Genomic DNA, 18,414 nt, shown 5'->3' on the forward strand with positions numbered 1-18,414 from the left:
AGTGTTCGCTTTCAGCCACCTGCAAGCCCTCTGTGGAGTAACTTCCTGCCGGGAAGTAACAACTCCAAGCCCCATCATGTCTGTTTTGCTTCAGAACAGAGCAGTTTCCTTGCTGTCCTGGCAACATGGCCAGTTACAATCTGCACTGCCCAGTCCTGTGTGCCCTCAAATGTCCATCTCTTGCAAAGGAGGGTTTGTGTCCCCCCCAAATTCCTGTTGAAGTCCCAACCCCCATAGGGTGGTGCCATAGAGTGAATGTTTGTGCCCCCCAGAAAAAGTGATATATTGAAATCTTAACCCCCACTATGATGGTGGTAGGAGGTGGAGTTTTGGGGAGGTGATTAGGTCATGAGGGTGGAAAGCCCTTGAGTGGGATTAGTGCCTTCAAAGAAAAGACACCCTGATCTGTCTCTGCGATGTGAGGACACAGCAAGATGGGGGCCATCTGCAAGCCAGGGAGGTACCTCGGTCTGGGACTTCCACTCTCCAGAACCATGAGAAATGAATATGTGTAGCTCAGGCCACCTAGTCCGTCACAGATGTTAGAGCTGTCCAAACTAGGACGTTGGAAAACAAATTAACAACCAAAATCCCTCTCGGCCACAACTGCAATAAGGGCCTTGAAGACTTACGATCAACACAGAGGGTGTTTAGCAATCCATTTCTTTCTTTCTTTTTCTGTATCCAGAAGGGCAGCTTTGTTATGTAAGAAGACCGGAGGGACGGGAAGGATGCTTGCACAGACACAAACCGGCAGACAGAGCTGCCTCTGAGAGGGACAGGTTTGTGAGAAGAAACCCCTGCAAGGTCACAGGCGGCAGGAGAGCTGCCCCGTTATTTTTTGTGGTGCGGACTCGGGGTGGGAGAGTGGGGCCCGCAGGGACTGCGCGAAGGTAATTGTGGCGTCCGCTCTGCCGCCACGGAAAGGGCCTGGCTCGGGACCATCACTGTCTCCTCCTGCCGATGCGCTGGCTCACGCTGCGATGGGGACAAGTGGCTGTTTCCCTTGGTTGCCTCCCCGTGGGTACAATGCTCTTAGGTGAGTGAAGGAGTTCCCAAAGCCGGGGCCTGTGCTGGAGATGGGGTTTACGCGAAAGAGACTTTTTTTTTTTAAGATTTATTTATTTATACAAGAACTGGGGTACAGGTCAGAGGCGCGGGAGGGTGAGAGAATTCACCAGAGAGAGCGGGGAGCAGAACAGGCAGATGGACGGAAGACACTGTTGAGAGGAGCAGTGGGCGAGACATGAGAGGTCTGCCGCGCCATGTGGGTTTCTCCCTGGTCGGCCGGGAATCGAACCTGCGCTGAAGAGGCTGTGGACAGCTTCACAGTACAGTGCTCCACCCGCTGCGCCACCGGGGAGGCCCAAAAGAGACAAGTTATTAACAGTCAGCCAGACACACAGTGATAAAGGCGGTCCCAGGTCGGCTGCTTCTCAGTTTCCTGACGGCAGTGAGGACATTGCAGGTTGGTGCCGCTTGTTTGCAATACTCTTCCCAACTTTGCACATTTCCTTTTCATTGAACAGAAAGCAGGCCTCAGGCTTCGACCAGCCAGACACCAGGCCCTCACTAGGATTACTTGCTAGGATTTAATGTCGTGTTTTACTTTTTATTGGGTTTATTTTCACGGCAAGTGATACTGGTGCCTCTATTTACACAATGATGGGCAATTTCCTTTTTTTTTTTTTTAAAGATTTATTTATTTATTTATGAAAGCACTGGGTACAGTCAGAAGCGCGGGAGGGTGAGAGAATTCACCAGAGCCAGAGCGGGGAGCAGAGCAGGCAGAGGGACCGAAGGACACTGCTGAGGGGAGCAGCGGGCAGCAGGAGAGGTCTGCGCACCATGTGGGACCCTCACCCGGTGGCCGGGGAGCAGCCGGGGATCGAACCGGCGCTGCAGAGGCTGCGGGCAGCTTTGAAAGCCAACGCTCAACCACTGCGCCACCGGGAAGGCCCGGGAATTTCCTTTTAAAATAAATTTTGGTGAAAATAGTGAGTCAACTTAAAGAAAATCTGCAAATAAATTACAGCACAGGTGCATGCACGTGAAACCACAAAATTGGAGGCTCTGGACCAAGTGATCTGGGGATCCTTTCAGCTCTGAGGTTCCTGAACTGTTGGAGCCAAAGTTAGTGGGAGAAAATATTTGCCAATCACATTTGATAGAGGACTTATATCCAGAAATTATAAAGACTTCGACAATAAAAAGACAAATAACCCAATTAAAAATGTACGAGTGACCTGAAGATATTTCCCAGCGACGTGTGCCAGTGAGCACACAAAGAGATGCTCAGCATCACCAGTCATCAGGCAAACGCCGGACACAAGGCCAAGCCCCGCCACCAGGGTGGCTGTCATTTTCAAAGAAGGAAGATCAGCGATGTGAGGATGTGGAGAGGCTGGAGCCCTCACAGATTGCTGCTGGAATGTGAAACGGTGCAGCCACTTAGAGAAAGTCTGCAGTTTCTCAAAAAGGTAACCCTAGAGTAACTATACGACCCAGAAATTCCACTCCTGGGAATAGACCCAAGAGAACTGAAAACATATGTCCACGCAAAAACTTGTACACAAATGTTCACAACAGCATTATTTATAACAGCAAATTGTGGAAGGAGCTAAAATTCCATGAACAAACGAATATAAGCAAAATATGGCATCCCATAACATTCTGGTATAAGTGCCATGTGTGATATGATTCCAGTGGCAAATCCCTGGAGACAGAAAGCAGATCTGTGGCCACAAGGGGCTGGGGGTACTGGGAAGCATCTGCTAATGGGTTTCTGTTTGGCTTGATGGAAATGCTCTGGAATTATATAGTGGCCGTGGTTTTACAACCATGTGAATATACTGAAATCTGTACACTTTCAAAGGGTGATTTTACAGTTTGTAAGTTACATCTCACTTTTTAAAAATAAAATAAATAAAGTAGAAAAACAAAGGTCAATTAGGATCCTCAGTGCCTGCCAGAGAAATGCTTATGTAGTATTTATTATCTTTGCTGAGAGCCAGGAATCAGCACCCTTTGGCCTCTGTTTTTCCCAGCTTCTAGAACTTGCTTCTTTTCTTTTAATTTTTTTAAAAAGATTTATTTATTTATTTATTTATTTATTTATTTATTTATTTATTTATTTATTTATACAAGCACTGGGTACAGTCAGAAGCGCAGGAGGATGAGAGAATTCACCAGAGCCAGAGCAGGGAACAGAACAGGCAGACTGACAAAGTAGACTGCTGAGGGGAGCAGCGGGCCAGACAGGAGAGGTCTGTCCAGCCATGTGGGACCCTTGCCGGCGGCCGGGGATCGAATCGGTGCTTCAGAGGCTGCGGGCAGCTTTGCAGCCCAGTGCTCAACCGTTGCGCCATCAGGGGAGGCCCTAGAACTTGCTTCTTAAGGCCTCTTTGATCTTGATTTCTATGCTAAGCTGGGAATGTGTAGAGGGAGACATACTAGACTAGGCCTCAATTTGCCATTCTCAAGGAGGTGCAGTGCTGAGGGAAACATCTGTCAGGAATTCTGGAGAGGCTAATTTTATGGGTGAGAATACATATTCTAAAGCTAAGCAGTCAAGGCTGGGATTCCAGCGCCCTACACCCTGGCTGCGTGACTCCAGCGAGTCGGGATCTTTGAGGCACCGTGTCTGTTTGTCTGAAATCAGGGTAAGCCCAGCTCTGATTGGGATTGTTGTGAGAATTAAGGTCCTATAAAACCCTTTGCACCGTACCTGGTGTGTGATTAGTACATCAGTCCTCACTTAATGTGGTCAGTAGGTTCTTGGAAACTGCGACTTTAACTGAAACTATGTAGAACGAAATCTGCTTGACCATAACCTAATTGGTACAAGCAAAACTTCAGTTCCAATGGCAGATTTCCAGTCACAGAAACACCAGACCTCCTCCCTGTAAATTAAAGACCCAGCACACTTCCAGTATGAAACGATTGTTTGTGTCCATCCATCCACTCGTCTTCTAACCTGCTTACTCCAGTCCAAAGTCTCAGGTGACCGGATCCTAATCCTGGCAGCTCAGGGTCTGTCTAGGTGGCGTGACCCAGCCGCGGACAGGACGCCCTTCCACAGCCATCATGACACACTCATAGCCACAGCCACGCTCGCTCTGACTGGGACTCTTGGGACATGCCCAGGAACCTCCTTTTGTGCATCTTCGGGATGTGGGGGGCACCCCAGAACCTGGACAAAGAGATGTGGGGAGACTGTGCCATTCCATGGAGACAGGGGCCCCGCCAGAATCCAGTGTTTTTTCTTATCAACGTTCTGAGGAAACAATATCTTATAAAATGACGTTTCTTCAAGGACCTGCTGTACTATTAATAGATGGTTGCCACCAAATGACTGGGTTGGGGGAAGATACCACTGTGGCTAGCAAATCAGAGCTCTTGAATTAGGGGTGCCGGTCCTTCCTCCAGCTCTACGACCTTGGGCCATCCCTTCCCTCCATGAGCCTCCGTTTCTTCATCTGCTCTGCACCTGTGTCACAGTACCGGCAAAAAGTCTGTCTACTCTGGGGGGAGGAGATCTCTGTGTCAGAGAACTCAGTTCCATAGGCCTCAAAACAGCACCTCCTGGCTCAGCAGCTGCCCACTTTTCCAGCCACACTCTGCCGGAGCAGCCCAGTGTGGCCCAAATGGCAGGTGGGGTGCCCAGGCCCAGAGTGGCAGCCTCGCAGTGTAGACGAGGGGCCCGGGCCTGACGCCCCACAGACTCAGCGCTCTTGGCTGGGTCTCCACCTTCCTGTCTGCTGAGAGAAGAGGCCGGACTCTTTGGGATGTGCCGGTGCTTTCCTGCCCCCTCCCCACAAGGACAGCAGACTGAGGGCCTGGCCTAGGCTTTCTGCCCCAGCCTCATGGGTGCTTTTTGCTCCAGTGCATGAAGAGGCGCCCACTTGTGTGGCTCTCATCTGGGTGCTCACATCCCCGCCGCGCTGAATCCTCTGTACACGGTCCAAGAGGGCCGGTCGCCCGCTCAGAGTGCTTTCAGAGAAAAGGCATCCCTGGCTGGAGTGAGTGGGATGGGGGGGGTGACCTAAATAGGATCTGATTTTCAAGCCCTTCCTTCTTGCCTGCAAGCAGCTCCAAATGGGGATCTTTCATGACCGTCGTTTATTGTGGTAAAATAGACACAACATAAAATTCTCCATTTAAACTATTTGTAAATGCCCAGTTTTGTGGCATTAGTACAATCATGGGGCTGGGCAGCTGTCACCACTGCCCTTCATCCGCCTCCAGAACTTTCTCACCTTTGCCCACTGAATCTGTCCCCATTAAACATAGCCCCCCTCTTGTTCCCCCACTCCCTAACCCCTGGCCTCCATTCTTCGACTTCCTGTCTCGATGATTTTGATACCTCTAGGGACCTCATAGAAGTGGAATCCTACAGTATTTTATCTTTTTCTGACTGGCTTCTTTCACTTAATACAATGTCTTGGAGGTTCCTCCACGTTGTAGCATGTGTCAGAATTTTTGTCCTTTTAAAGGGTGAATAATAGTCCACCATATAGATAATCAAGTGTCACCGACGACCAGGATCCGGTCTGAGAAATGCACCATTAAGCGTTGTCTGAACGTCATGGAGTTCGGACCCCTGGGTGGTCCGGCCCCCTACACACGAGGCTGGGTGGTGTAGACCATGGGGCCACCGTCGTCTGTTCGGTCTGTCGTTGATCAAAAGGTCATTAAGTGACACACGAGGGAAAACAGAGACGGCCTTTGGGAGAGAAGGACCCTAGGCAAGGTGAGGGGCCTTTCCTACCTCTCCCCCGGAAGGCAGCGGTGACCCCTGGGGGCCTCGCTGAAACAGAGCTGCTGTCATCCCCCTGTCTCAGAAGTGAGTCCAACAAAGCCGCCTTTCAGCCTCGATCTGGGAAGCTTCGAGAAGAGTGGCCTGCCCACCAATCTGACAGCCCCCACGTGCATCTGTGTTCGCAAAGGCCGTCAGTGCCTGGCGAGCTGCCGGACCAACGCTGAGGCGAAAAGGAAGAGAACACTGGTCCAGGGTGTAAGTGCGTGTTGCGCACAGTCACAGCCACGCCACAGTTCGCAATGGATCTTAAAAGTAGCCCATTGGCCAAAGCTTCAATATCTCGTTGTATCCATCTTTTTGGAAAGGCAGCCTCCTCTAAAATGACTTGCCCAGACTCTTGAATACACACACATTCACTAGTTTTCTGATAAAGCCACCAATGTTGGAGCTCCCCTAGCGCTCAGAGCCCCTCACGGAGTTCCTGAAGTTGACCATGCTTGAGGAAGAAGGGTCAAGACATGAATTTCAGAAACCTAGGCTGGGGGGACCTATGGTAATAAAAAGCCAAATGCTTCTCTTCTTCAGAGAAAATGTTCCACCCACATGCCCATGGCTGGTGGTTCAGAAGGCTTGGTGTCCTCCAGGGAAGGACAAAAGAGGTACAGAGGGCTAAGGGTCAGACAGGCCTCAGGACATGCTGCATAAGGAGGTGAATCTTTTAATTCAATGGTCTTTCCTGAGACCCTACAGTGGGTCCAGCACCATGATGGAATTATGGGAGACAAGGCCACCATGATGGACTGGATGATTGGGAAATAGACTGGCAGATGGTTGAGTGAGGCAGGCACGGCGACACCGTAGCAGGCCAGGGACTCTGACGAGGGCTGCAGGCAGCCCAAAGATGGTGACAGGAGTCCTGGACATTTGACTCAGACTTGTTCTTGGAGGCCGGCCACTTTCTGGTCCAGTGCCAGGCCAGGACAGCGACGGGCGACAGGATTGTGGCCTGCTGTGGGGAGTCTCTCTGCAGCCAGGGGAGCCTGGTCCCCACTGCATGCTTCACCTTTTCTCTCCCCACCTGCTGAGCAGGACTTTTTTTTTTTTAATAGGCGCCTGAATCAAGATGACATCGGGCAGCAAGCCTGCAAGGTGGGCTCCCACTTCCTGCCACTCCCCAGGGAGGCTGCAGGAGAAGGGCAGGCTGGGAGAGAGGGGTGAGGAAATGAACTTCAATGGCTCCTCCCTCTGAGTCTTTTTAAAAAATGGAGATCTGTCGGGACGTGCTAGGAGGGGCTACAGGTTGAATAGGCCAGGCAGGAAAGAGGACCCCTAAACAGAGTAAAAAACCACTTCGTTAGGCTAAAATGTAAGTACAAGCCTTTGCATTAATAAAACACTCAATGAGATGAATAATTCAGTCCAGTGTGCCTTTTGTTTTGAGCCTAAGTGGGAAGACTGACTGCTTTTAACAAATGGCCCCATGACTTCCTCCGCGGCCAGGACATGCCCTAAGTGCTGGACTCAGCCCCCACCCAAGCCAACTGCATTCCCAATTAACACTTCTCAAAATGAAATTTAGGGTGCTTCCCCCCCCTTCTTCCTAATGAGGTTTCTTCCTTCCCTGCTGTCTTGCTACAAAGCTTGATGCCGTCTGAGTGTGTTCATATGGTGCTCGAGTGCGTTATCTGACCTTGATTGGTGTTTGGGGAGCCGGTTAAATAGATTACATGGGGGTTACCTTGGCAACTGTCTTCGCTGATTTAGCAATGCGGTTCATTCTTGGACACAGGACTCGCGGCAACTCTGCGATCCCACTGCTGTGCGTTAATCATTAACACCAAGTTCGACGTGGACTCTGCAGGCAGCAGCGAGGAGGCGGCGGCTGGGGAAGGGCCAGGCAGTCTTTTTAGCTGCACTGAGGTGGTCCCCGCTGGAGGCCCTGAATGTGGGGCCACAGGAAGAGGGAGTGGCTGGGACCCCTCCTGAGATCTGTCTGTCCCTTTGCCCAGGGTCCTCAGTGGGGGTCGAGCTACAGAGGGGCTGGTCTGGAGATGCGCCCAGGTCACTTCCTCCGTCTGCAGGGCAACTGTGCCTGGTGGCACCTGTCACCAGCTTGCCCCTCCTCCAGCCCCAGGCCTTCACACAAGAGGAGACTGTAGAGGCTTGGAGCCATGGCGGAGACGCTGGTCCTACTCCCCTGACTTGCTGTTGACTTTGGAGAAGTCACTGCACTCCCTCCCCCGCCCTGATCCTCAGTTCTTTTTCCACATTTAACGGGGCGCCATAGCAGTGCCCCCCTCCCAGAGCCAGCAGGGCCACAAAGCACCTGGTCCCGCCCCTGCTAGCGTCGTCGCCCAGCTCGCGGCTGGCAGAGTGGCTGCCTGGTCACCGTGTGTTGAAATCGCTGTGACGGCTTCATGGGAAGCCCAAAGGCGCCCTGCACCAAAGGAGTGATGAGGTTGTCCGTGGCTGAGGCGGAGGCTGCATCCTGGAAGAGGAGAAACCCTTCAGCAGCAGGTCCAGGGAGGAGCGCTCCGGGATGGGGAACCCCGGGCCGTGAAAGGCGCTATTTAAGAGGGAGACCGGGCGCCACAGAAATAGGTGTATTATTCGCCGGCCATCATCTTATTTGGAAAAGCAAAATGAATTGGGGATTTGCAGGCTCAGGGAGAGAAAGGAGTTACAGAGAAGACAGTTTCTGCTGTTCACCCTTAAATAAATAGCTGCTGTTCTTGCTTGTTAAAATGTAAAATTTCCAGATCTAAATGTCAGAGAATTCTAGGAAAAATTGCAAAACCATTACTTCATAAACATGTAATTGTGCTATTACTGCTAAATGTGATGACATTCTATAAATATCATAGTTCAGGCCGCGTAGTCTATAAATAGACTCAGTTAATCACCGGAAATATATTTTATTTCTTGAATTATAATGGAGTAAATGACAGAGTCTCCATTTTCCAGGGGCGGTTTTGGTGGTATCTGTCCCTCTGCTGAGGCTCCTCTGCTGTAAATAGTCTCCTGCAGCATCAGGACAAGGGCAGTGGGGGAAGGGGTTTGGGCCACTAGCCAGAGCCACAGTCTAGAACCCTGGGAAGTGTTTAGACTAAGCTGCCAGGCCTGTCGCCCAACACTGGGACCGCGGGGCTTTGGCACACCAGCGGCACTGCCGTGCACTCCGAGCGGAAGGAAGGGTGCTCTGGGATGCCTTCTGGTCAGCGCCGAGCCAGCCTGGAGGCGGACTGGGGCAGGACTCCCAGGTGGTTGAAGGTGAAGGCCTTAAATTGGTTGCTGATGCTTTTCCCAAATCCCCTGCTTGTATCTGCCTGCTCTAAACACCTCTCTAGGCCACAGATTTGGCTATTCTGTAGCTTGAACCCTGCCCCCGCATACATGGCGGAGAACACAGCAGAACGGCTCCTTCCTCCCTGTCCCTCGCAAGCCACACGGCGCCGAGGGCCTAGCTCAAGAAGAGGCACTTCCTTTGTGGTCTTGGGGAGTTTGGCCATGAACTCATCATCAGCTACTTCTTTCTTCTGGGCCTCAATTTCCCCATTTGTGAAGTTGGAGGGCAGCGCTGTGGTGAGATATAGCCGTACCTGAGCCAAGAGACACTCACTCCAACTCTGACATCACGCTGGGTCATAACCTTGAGCGAGTCTCCTCCCTTCTCTTGGGCTCAATTTTCCAACTGTGTTGGGGGGGGGGGGAAACAGTGTTGGGGTAATCTTGGTACTTTCACAATGTTTGAGGCCTGCATGGTGGCTTAATCAGTCAGCCCCTCTCCTAAGGGAACCCCTGGAATTCCACCCTCCAATCCTACAACAGGTTATGACTATTGTTCTAGAAAGATTTTGTATACCCCTATTCTGACTCCATGAAGGGTTGGGGCAGGATGAGCACTGTCCTTCATGAACGAAACAGGGATACCTGAGGAAAAGTAAAGAATTATGGGAGAATGGAAGACAAAACCTGGTCATTCCAATAGTTAACATATTTGGGGGGACTAAACATAAAATTTAACCAGGAGCTTGCCGGCAGCTAGAGCGAAAAGAGAAAGAAACCCATCGCACTCCAGACTTCGTCATCAGAAAAAAGAGCATGTTTTTATCTTGAAGGACAGATTTTTCCCCAATGATCCCAAATTCAGGAAGAAAAAGCATCTCTTTACCCCCCTTTTTTTAAAACCTGGGGCTCTAGTATTGAGACTCCGCGCAGCACGAGTCAAGAATTTCAAAACTGATTCAGAGGGCAGCCAAGGCTGAAGACCGACTTTATCTTTGTGGCCGGTCACGTTTCGAGCACAACGTGCTGGGCACCAGGGCCTGAATCGGCCGTCTTCGAAGGGCTCCCCGCTAGGGCCCCCCACTAGCGCTCCCCGCCAGCGCTGTTACCTCCGCCTCACCTTAGTTGCTAATCAGCAGCCATTGGTCTCAGTGACCAGAGTCTGTCTGCGTTTAAAGGGGTCATCCCCCAGCTCGGTCCTCTGGGATGGGACACGCGGGGTCTGGCTTCAAGGAAAGAGGACTTCTACCGGGGAGCCCCCGAGGTGTGCCAATGGCGCCGGTCCCTGGGAGACAGAGCCAGCTCTCCGCCTAATGTGGCCCGAGCCAGAGGGGAACGCAAGGGCGAGCAGACATGAATGCCACCCACATGCTGGTGAGCAGGGCCCGGCAGAGGCTCCCAGGCCAGGGAGGCCAGCGCCCGCATGTGTGGAAGGCTTCAAGCAGGGTGCCCTCAGGGGTGGCTGCAACTTCCATGGGGCACTCACAGGGTCGGGGAGCCCAGGCTCTGGGTCTCTGGATTCCGTGTGTCTCAGGGAGGCCCCGGGTCCCCTGGGTGGGTGAGATGAGGTGAACAGCAAGGCTCTTGGTGACATGGGCCTGTCACGGACTCTCTTCCTGGGTCACTCAATCCATGTCCGCCTGGAGGCCTAGTCCCTGAGACTGTTCTGTTTCCGCAGCAGGCACCACAGGTGTCACGGCACCAGTCACTGCCCTTGGCTTCCCTCGTCTGATGGGAGGCGCAGCCATGGGAACAGGGGATGCCAACAGTGGTGGCAACGTGAGAGGGACCCCGCAGAAAGAGAGGGAGTGGGTGCCTTGGTGGCGGGAGTTGCCCTGGACCCTGCTGTGCCTTGTAGACCATTCCCAGGGACCGTGGGAGCCCAGGGGAGGGCTGGGCACAAGCGAGAGACCCAGCCGGAGACGGGGCTATGCTGGTGGGACAGAGGACAGTGCAGTCCCCACGGCTCAAACATGGCGATGGAGTCCTGTGGCCCATGGACAGGCTCTTCTGTCCCCCAGATGTGCCCAGCCCCCCTCACGGGGTGATTACAGAGCTGGGGAAGGTTGCACTGGGTGACTTTGAAGCCGAGCTCGGGGCTCATGGGGTCAGGGGAAGGGATGGCAGAGGCAGGGTGCGCTTCTGACTCTCCCGGCCCCGGGCCACTGGGGTCAGCCCCCCACATGGGATGTGCCTGTGAACCCAGAAAAGCTGGGACGGGCTTACTTAGAAAACCAACAGCTCTTAGAGGGCACAAGCCAGGTCTCCTCACTCCGCTAGTGGTGCCCCTGCGGGTCTCCTCTCGTGCCCTCCCCCATGATGCTGGGTGTGTTTACTCTCATCCAACCTGGTGCGCTTTCAGTCAGAATACAAGTGTCCCTGGAGGCCCAGCTGCCTCTTTGTTCTCTTTGTTTGGAAATTAGTTTAGAGATAGCAGCCAGCAGATTAAAAAGCCTCTATCAGATCTGCTAAAATCTCTTCCCTTCAGAGTTCATTTCTGCTCCTTCAGGAAATTTCTGCTGTTTTTTTAGATTGATAGATTTTCTTCCTGTTCAACTCCAGCAGGAGATGGCTCTCCTTGCAGAGGGGGTGTGCAGGGGCTCAGCGCTGGGCAGGGGGCTGGGCAGGATTTGCCCTATGCTTGCGGTGCCCCCCAACATCTCTGACCTGCTGCATCCCCTCCTACTCCAGCTGCCTGGTCTGTTAGTTCCCCTGGAGCCACCCTGGAAGCTGCCCCTTCCTCCCATCTCCAGCCCCAGCAAGCTCTCCAGGCAGCGCAGGGCTCCGCTTTGCACCTCACACGTGAGAGGTGAGAGGCAAGAGACGTCTGCTGGGTGCAACATGGCGTCCGGGCCAGGAGATGGGACGCGATGCTGCTGCCGAGGCTTGGATTTGAACAAACTCGCTTCACGGTGCTCCCCTAGCCCACCCCAGCACGCAGGGAACGGTCCGAGGCGAGAGACTGGGATGTCCCACCCCTCTCTCCAGGGACTGCACTTTCCCAACATCTGGACCTTCCCTTTCATTCATCTGAAATCATCGGATCTAGTCAGAACTTCAAGATTATGTATTCAGGAGCTAAACACTTCAGCTTAAACAAAATTGCACTTCTCAGCAGCCACGGGCAAGAAGAGAGGCAGATGGGGCTACTACGGACCCTCCTGACCTTGCCTCTCACCAAGATGCACTGTCTCCTCCTGCCATTGTCCAGGTGCGCTCAGCCCAAGCCCCGATGCCTGGTGCTCAAGGCCCTCTGTGAGTTGCCCCTGCCCGCCTCTCCAGCTCCATCTTAGAAGACAACACACTACTTCATATACACACATACTTCATACACATACTTTCATATGGGCTAACTGTTTTTATTATTACTATTATTTTAATACAATATAAAGAGTCCCTGCTCCGGCCATGATGGAATGCCCCATCCTCCTAGTCCTCTCCGTGACAGCCAAGGAACCCTGGGCCTAAGGCGACGACTGAGCACAGGAAGGCTCCGAAGTGTGGGAGAAGACAGAGCGCAGTCTAGGGGCTTGTGGATGATGCAGTGGTGTGCCCCCTGAGTTTCTTTATGCCTCTCATATCCCAGACAAAAGCCTCTAACCTAGACCATCAACAGGCGCAAACAAAACAAGTTCAGGAAAGTTTTCTCCTTCTAGAACTGTGGGGAGAGTGATGGAGTACAATGGAAATCGTTTTGATCCTACTCCAATCACAAAATAAAGGAAGAACTAGTTCCTCTCCTTAGTGTTTCACAAGGTGAAGACCAGAATTCTGTCCCCACCCTAATAACAGGGGGGTGGGGTGCAGCAAGGAGAGGCCTAGTCAGCAGCGCACTGTCACAGACATGCAGTGTCAGCAGGGCCAGCAGGAAGGCGATGGCGCCAAGTCAGTGCAGCGTGGTGTGACTTGGCAGCCTGCCTTTGGCAGGGCAGTATTACTGGAGCCTAGTGAGGAGCACCCGCCACCACCGGGACCTGCATGCTACCTCTCAACAGAGTGACCAACTGCACAAATGGAGACTAAATAGCATCCCAAACTTCACAGCATGATACCAAAATTGTCCTGCATATGTTCAAAAATCACTTGTCATACCTAGAACCAGGAAAAATCACAACTTGAATGAGAAAAGACAATCACCAGATGTCCACCCCTAGCTGCAAGATGCAGCAACTGAAATAAAAATCTCAGCAGATGTGCTCAACAGAGGAGGGGACACAAGAAAGAATCAGTGACTTTGAACAACAGAGAGAAGCAGATTGGAGGGAAATGAAACATGTGGGATCTAGTATTCACATCACCAGAATCCCAGAGGATGGGGAGAGGGTGAGAGCCCTGAAAGTATTTGAAGAAATCTGGGATGAAAAGTCCCATGTTTGGTGAAAGACATAAACTTACAGATTCAGCACTGGGCAAAACCCAAGAAGGATAAATTCAAAGTCCATGCCAAGACACATCATAGCCAAACTTCAGAAAACTAAAGAAAATAAAAATTTCAAAAAACTAAGGACAATGAATAATTTTTAATTAATTAAAAATAATTAAGGAGAAACGACTCATTATCTATAAAGATGAAACAAACAAATTATGAGATGAAAGGAAACTAAGAGAGTATTTCCCCAGAAACTTACCCTAAAAACTGGCTAAAGGAAGTTCTCTAAAGAGGAAATAAGTGAGGGCCTCCCTGATGGTTCAGGGGTTAAGTGTCAAAACTATCAAGCTATTGCCAGCCAGCCAGAACTGCGGCATAAGTTCCATCCCCGGCCAGCGAGCTACCCACATGGCGCAGCAGACCTCTCCTGTCTCCCCGCTGCTCCCCTCAGCAGTGTATGTCAGTAGATCTGCCTGTTCTGCTCCCCACTCTGTCTCTGGGGAATCCTCTCACCCTCCTCCCCTGCACCTCTGGTCTATACCCCAGTTCTTGTATGCACAAATAAATACAATAAATCTTTTAAAGAAAGAGGAAATAAATGATAAAATAACAACTTGGAGCATCAGGAAAGAAGAGCAACAGAAAGAATAACAATAGAGATAAATAACAGTAGACTTGTCCTCTTAGTTTTCTATGTTTTGTTAGATGGCTGAACCAACTGCTGTGATATTGTCTGATGGAATTCCAAATGTATATAGAGAAAATATCTAGGACAATTATGCAAAAAGTGAAGGAAAGCAATAAAGTCAAGATTTCTACCTTTCACTCAAATTGGCAAAATGTCTATCAGCAGACTGTGATACAACCACTAAGAAAACTATAGGAATAGATATGATAGAAAATACCACAGATATTTTAAAAAAAAAAAGTAAATACCACAGATAAATCAAAATGGAATTCTGAAAAAAAAAAAAAGATATTAGCAGAGTAGATGGTAACACACGACCCAACTATGTGTTGTCTACAAGAAATTCCTTTCAATATAATAATATAAGCAGGTTGGAAATAAAAGGAAGAAAAACAGTATCTTGTGAACATTTATGAAAGGAAAGTAAGAGCGCCTATGCTAATATCAGATAAAGTAGACATCAGAGCAGAGAAAATTACCAGAGACAGGGAAATATTGTACAATGATGGAAACATCAATCCAGCAAAAAAGACATTGCAGTCCTAAGTGGGTACACATCAAACAGCACTGCGAAATATGTGATGAAAAATATGTGATGCAGCTAAGAAGAGAAATAGACAAATCCATGATTATAATTGAAGACTCCAACATCTCTTTCTCAATAGTTGATAGAACGAAGCAGCACATCAGCAAGGATGTAGGCGAAATCAACAATACCCTCATCCCCTCATTCAGCAGGAGCCAACTGAGTTCTAGAACATTCCCCCCAATAACATCAAGATAGGCTTTCTTTTCAAGTGCCTACAGAATATGCACCAGGATAGACTGTATCCTGGGCTATAGAAACAACATAAACAAATTTAAAAGAATGGAAAATATACAGATAATGTTCTGATTCCAAGTGGTATCAAAGTAGCAATCAAAATATATCAAAATCTGTGAGACACAGCAAAAGCAGTGCTAAGAAGGTCTTTTATAGCACTAAATGCTGACATGAAAGGAAAGAAAGAGGTTCAAATAAATAGGTAAGTTCTCACTTTAAGAACCTAAAAAAGTAGAGCAAAATTAAAAAATAAACCCAAAATAAGCAGAAGGGAAGTGATAATTAACAAATCAATGAAATTGAAAACAAGACAAAAATCAATGAAACAAAAAGCTAGTTTTCTGAAAAGATCAATAAGATTGATAAATGTCTGGCAATACTGACAAAGGAAAAAAAGGACAAGACACAATTCACCAATATATGGAATGAAACAGGGACTATCACTACAGATCCCACAGTTATTCCAAAGAATAACACAGGAATATTATGAACAACTCCACACACATAAATATGAAAATTTAGATATAACAGCTAAGTCTTCGGAAAGTAGAAACTGCCAAAAATTACCCAATATTTTAAAAAGTTAACATGAGCAGCCAGATGAACCATTAAATAAATCAAAACCATAGTTTAAAAAATACCAACTCCGAGAAAGAAATCTCCAGACCGAAATGGTTTAATTGACTCGTTCTACCAAAGGTTTAAAGAAGCATTAACACCAATTTTATGCAGTCCCTTACAGAAAAGAAATTCCAAACTCACTTCTAAAGAGCAATCTTGCATGGATATCAAGCCAGACAAAGACACTGCAAAAAAGAAAATGAAAGAAAGAAACAACACACCAATATCCCTTGTGAATATGATACATTCTTTACAAATGTACTAGCAATTGAATTTAGCAATATTTGAAGATATTTATACACCATGACTAAGTGGGGTTTATTCCAGGTATTCTGGCTCGATTATTTGTAGTCGATGGAATCCATTATATCAATGTGCTAAATAGGAAAAATCATATAGACAGGTACAAAAAAAGCATGTGGCAAAATCTAACAGCCAGTCATGATTTTCAAAAATTTAGAACTAGAGGGGATTATGGAGTGAATTATGTCCTCCAAAAATTCATTCCGTCTGAAGCCTTAACCCCCCAATGTGACTGTATTTGGGGACTGGACCTTTAAGGAGATACCTAAGGGTAAATGAGGTCACAAGGGTGGGGCCCTCATCCAATAGGACTGGTGTCCTTATAAAAAGGGAGGTTACCAGAGACCCCCACTTTCCAGCATGTACACAGCAGTCCATGTGAGGACACAGTAAGAAGGTCGTAGCATCTGAAGCCCAAGATGAGAACTCCCGGCAGACACCAACCCCCTGGCACCTTGACCTTGGACTTGCCGTTTCCAGAACAGTGAGATAACACATTTCTGTTGTGTAACCCGCCCAGCCTGTGGTCTTCTGTTTTGGCGAGCCACGCTGATTGTGATCGAAGGGAACTTCCTCAACTTAATGAAGAGCAACTGCAAAAAAAAACCTACAGCTAATATCCTACCTACAAGTGAAAGAAGGAATACTTAGCCTTTATGATCAGGAACAAGTCAAGTCTTCCTCACATAGTACTGGAAGTGCCAGGCAGCTCAGAGAGGCAAGAAAAGAAAGCACCAGGAATCTGGGTTGGGAAGGAAGAAATAAAACTGTCCCTATTTGCAGATGGCGTGAGTGTCTATTTTAAAAAAGGTAATACAAAATGAGGAATGAGTTCAGCAACGTTGCGTGATTTAGCATCGGCACACAAGCCTCGGTCCCACTTTTATATAGTAGCAACAAGCAAGTGAAAGCTATAATTAAAAACACAATACCATTTACAATCACTCCCGAAAAGAAACACTTCGCTATAAATTGAATGACACAAGTACAGCACTTTCATGCCGAAAACTGCCTAATGCTGATGACAGACATCAAAGCAGATCCAAATAAACGGAGAGACAGACCATGTTCAGAGATTAAAAGACTCGGCAGCATAAAGATGTCAGTTCTTCCCAAACTGATGTACAGGTCAAAGGCAACGCCTATCAAAAATCCCAGCAATAGGACTGGGATCCTGGTAACTGTAGAAAACATTATTCTTAAAGTTATGTGGAAAGGGGAAGGAACTAGAATAGGTAAGACAATTTTTGAATAGAAGAAAAAAGTAAGAGGAATTACTCTGCTGGCGATAAAGGCTTATTGTACAACCGCAGTCACTGGGACAGACTTACAGATCGACGGGACAGAACAGGAAACACAGGGTGGACCCATACAAATGAGTCCAAGAGATTGTTGACCAAGTTGCAGTGACAATCCAGCGAGGCAGGTTCGCTTCTTCAAGTGGTGCTGCAGCAACTGGACATCCGTAGGCACCAAACAATGGGAAGGGAAGGGAGAAAGGCAGGAGGAGGGGGAGGGAGGGAAAAATCTAGACGTAATCTCCAGACGTTACGCAAAAATGAATACAAAATGGGTCACAGGCCTTAACGTAGAACATGTAACTGTAAAACTTTCAGAGAAGAGCATAAGAGAAAATGTTTGGAACCTGGGCTTGGTGAATATTTCTTAGCCTTAATAACAAAACTGTAATCCATAAAAGAGAAAACAGATTAATTGAATCACATAAAAACTAAATACTTGGCCTGTTAAAAGGATGAAAAGTCACGTTATAGGCTGGCAGAAAATAATACAAGCCGTATGTCTGATGAAGGACTTGTATCTAGAATATATAAAGAGTTTTCAAATAAAATAACAGTTAAAGAAACAAAGTCCCATAGAAAACAGGCAAAAGACATGAGGAGACGTCTCACGGAAGGGAAGCCATGGATGGCAAACAAGCACATGGAAAACATGGCGAGGACATGCAATGTCAGCAGCATGGGGGGACGCACAGAGCTGGCGCCGCACCCCTCTCAGAACGTTGGGAGCATAAGATGACAAGGACACCAGAGAGAGGGGCAGAGGTCGCTGGAGAGGGTGCTGGCGAACTGGGTCTCTCATACACTGGTGCTGAGCACGCAAAATGGCGCAGCCCTCTGGAGAATAGTCGAGGGGGTTCCTATGAAACTAAATGCACCACTGCTGCTGACCCCAGCCGACCCCGTTGGGCGCTCCTCCCAGAGAAAGCACTTTCTCACACACGAAAGCTATACCTGGATAGTCCCAGCAGTTTCATTTGTAACGAGCAGCCACCGCCACTGTTCAGCGGGTGAGGCGCTAAACAAACCGTGGTCCTCCCATACCCAGAATGCTGCTCGGCAATAATCCGGAGTGAACGGAGCTCGCATACCACCACTTGGATGGACCCCAAGGGCATTATGTTGAGTGAAAAAAGCCTATCTATTTACATAACATTTTCAAAATGAAAAAATTATGGAGATAGAGAACAGATTAGTGGTTGCCAGGGGTTAGGGCTGCTGGGAGGGCTGGCGAGCGTGCCTGCCTGCCGCCTGCATGTGCCCGCA

Source organism: Talpa europaea, assembly GCF_964194135.1.
Source record: "Talpa europaea genome assembly, chromosome: X".
Taxonomy (NCBI): domain Eukaryota; kingdom Metazoa; phylum Chordata; class Mammalia; order Eulipotyphla; family Talpidae; genus Talpa; species Talpa europaea.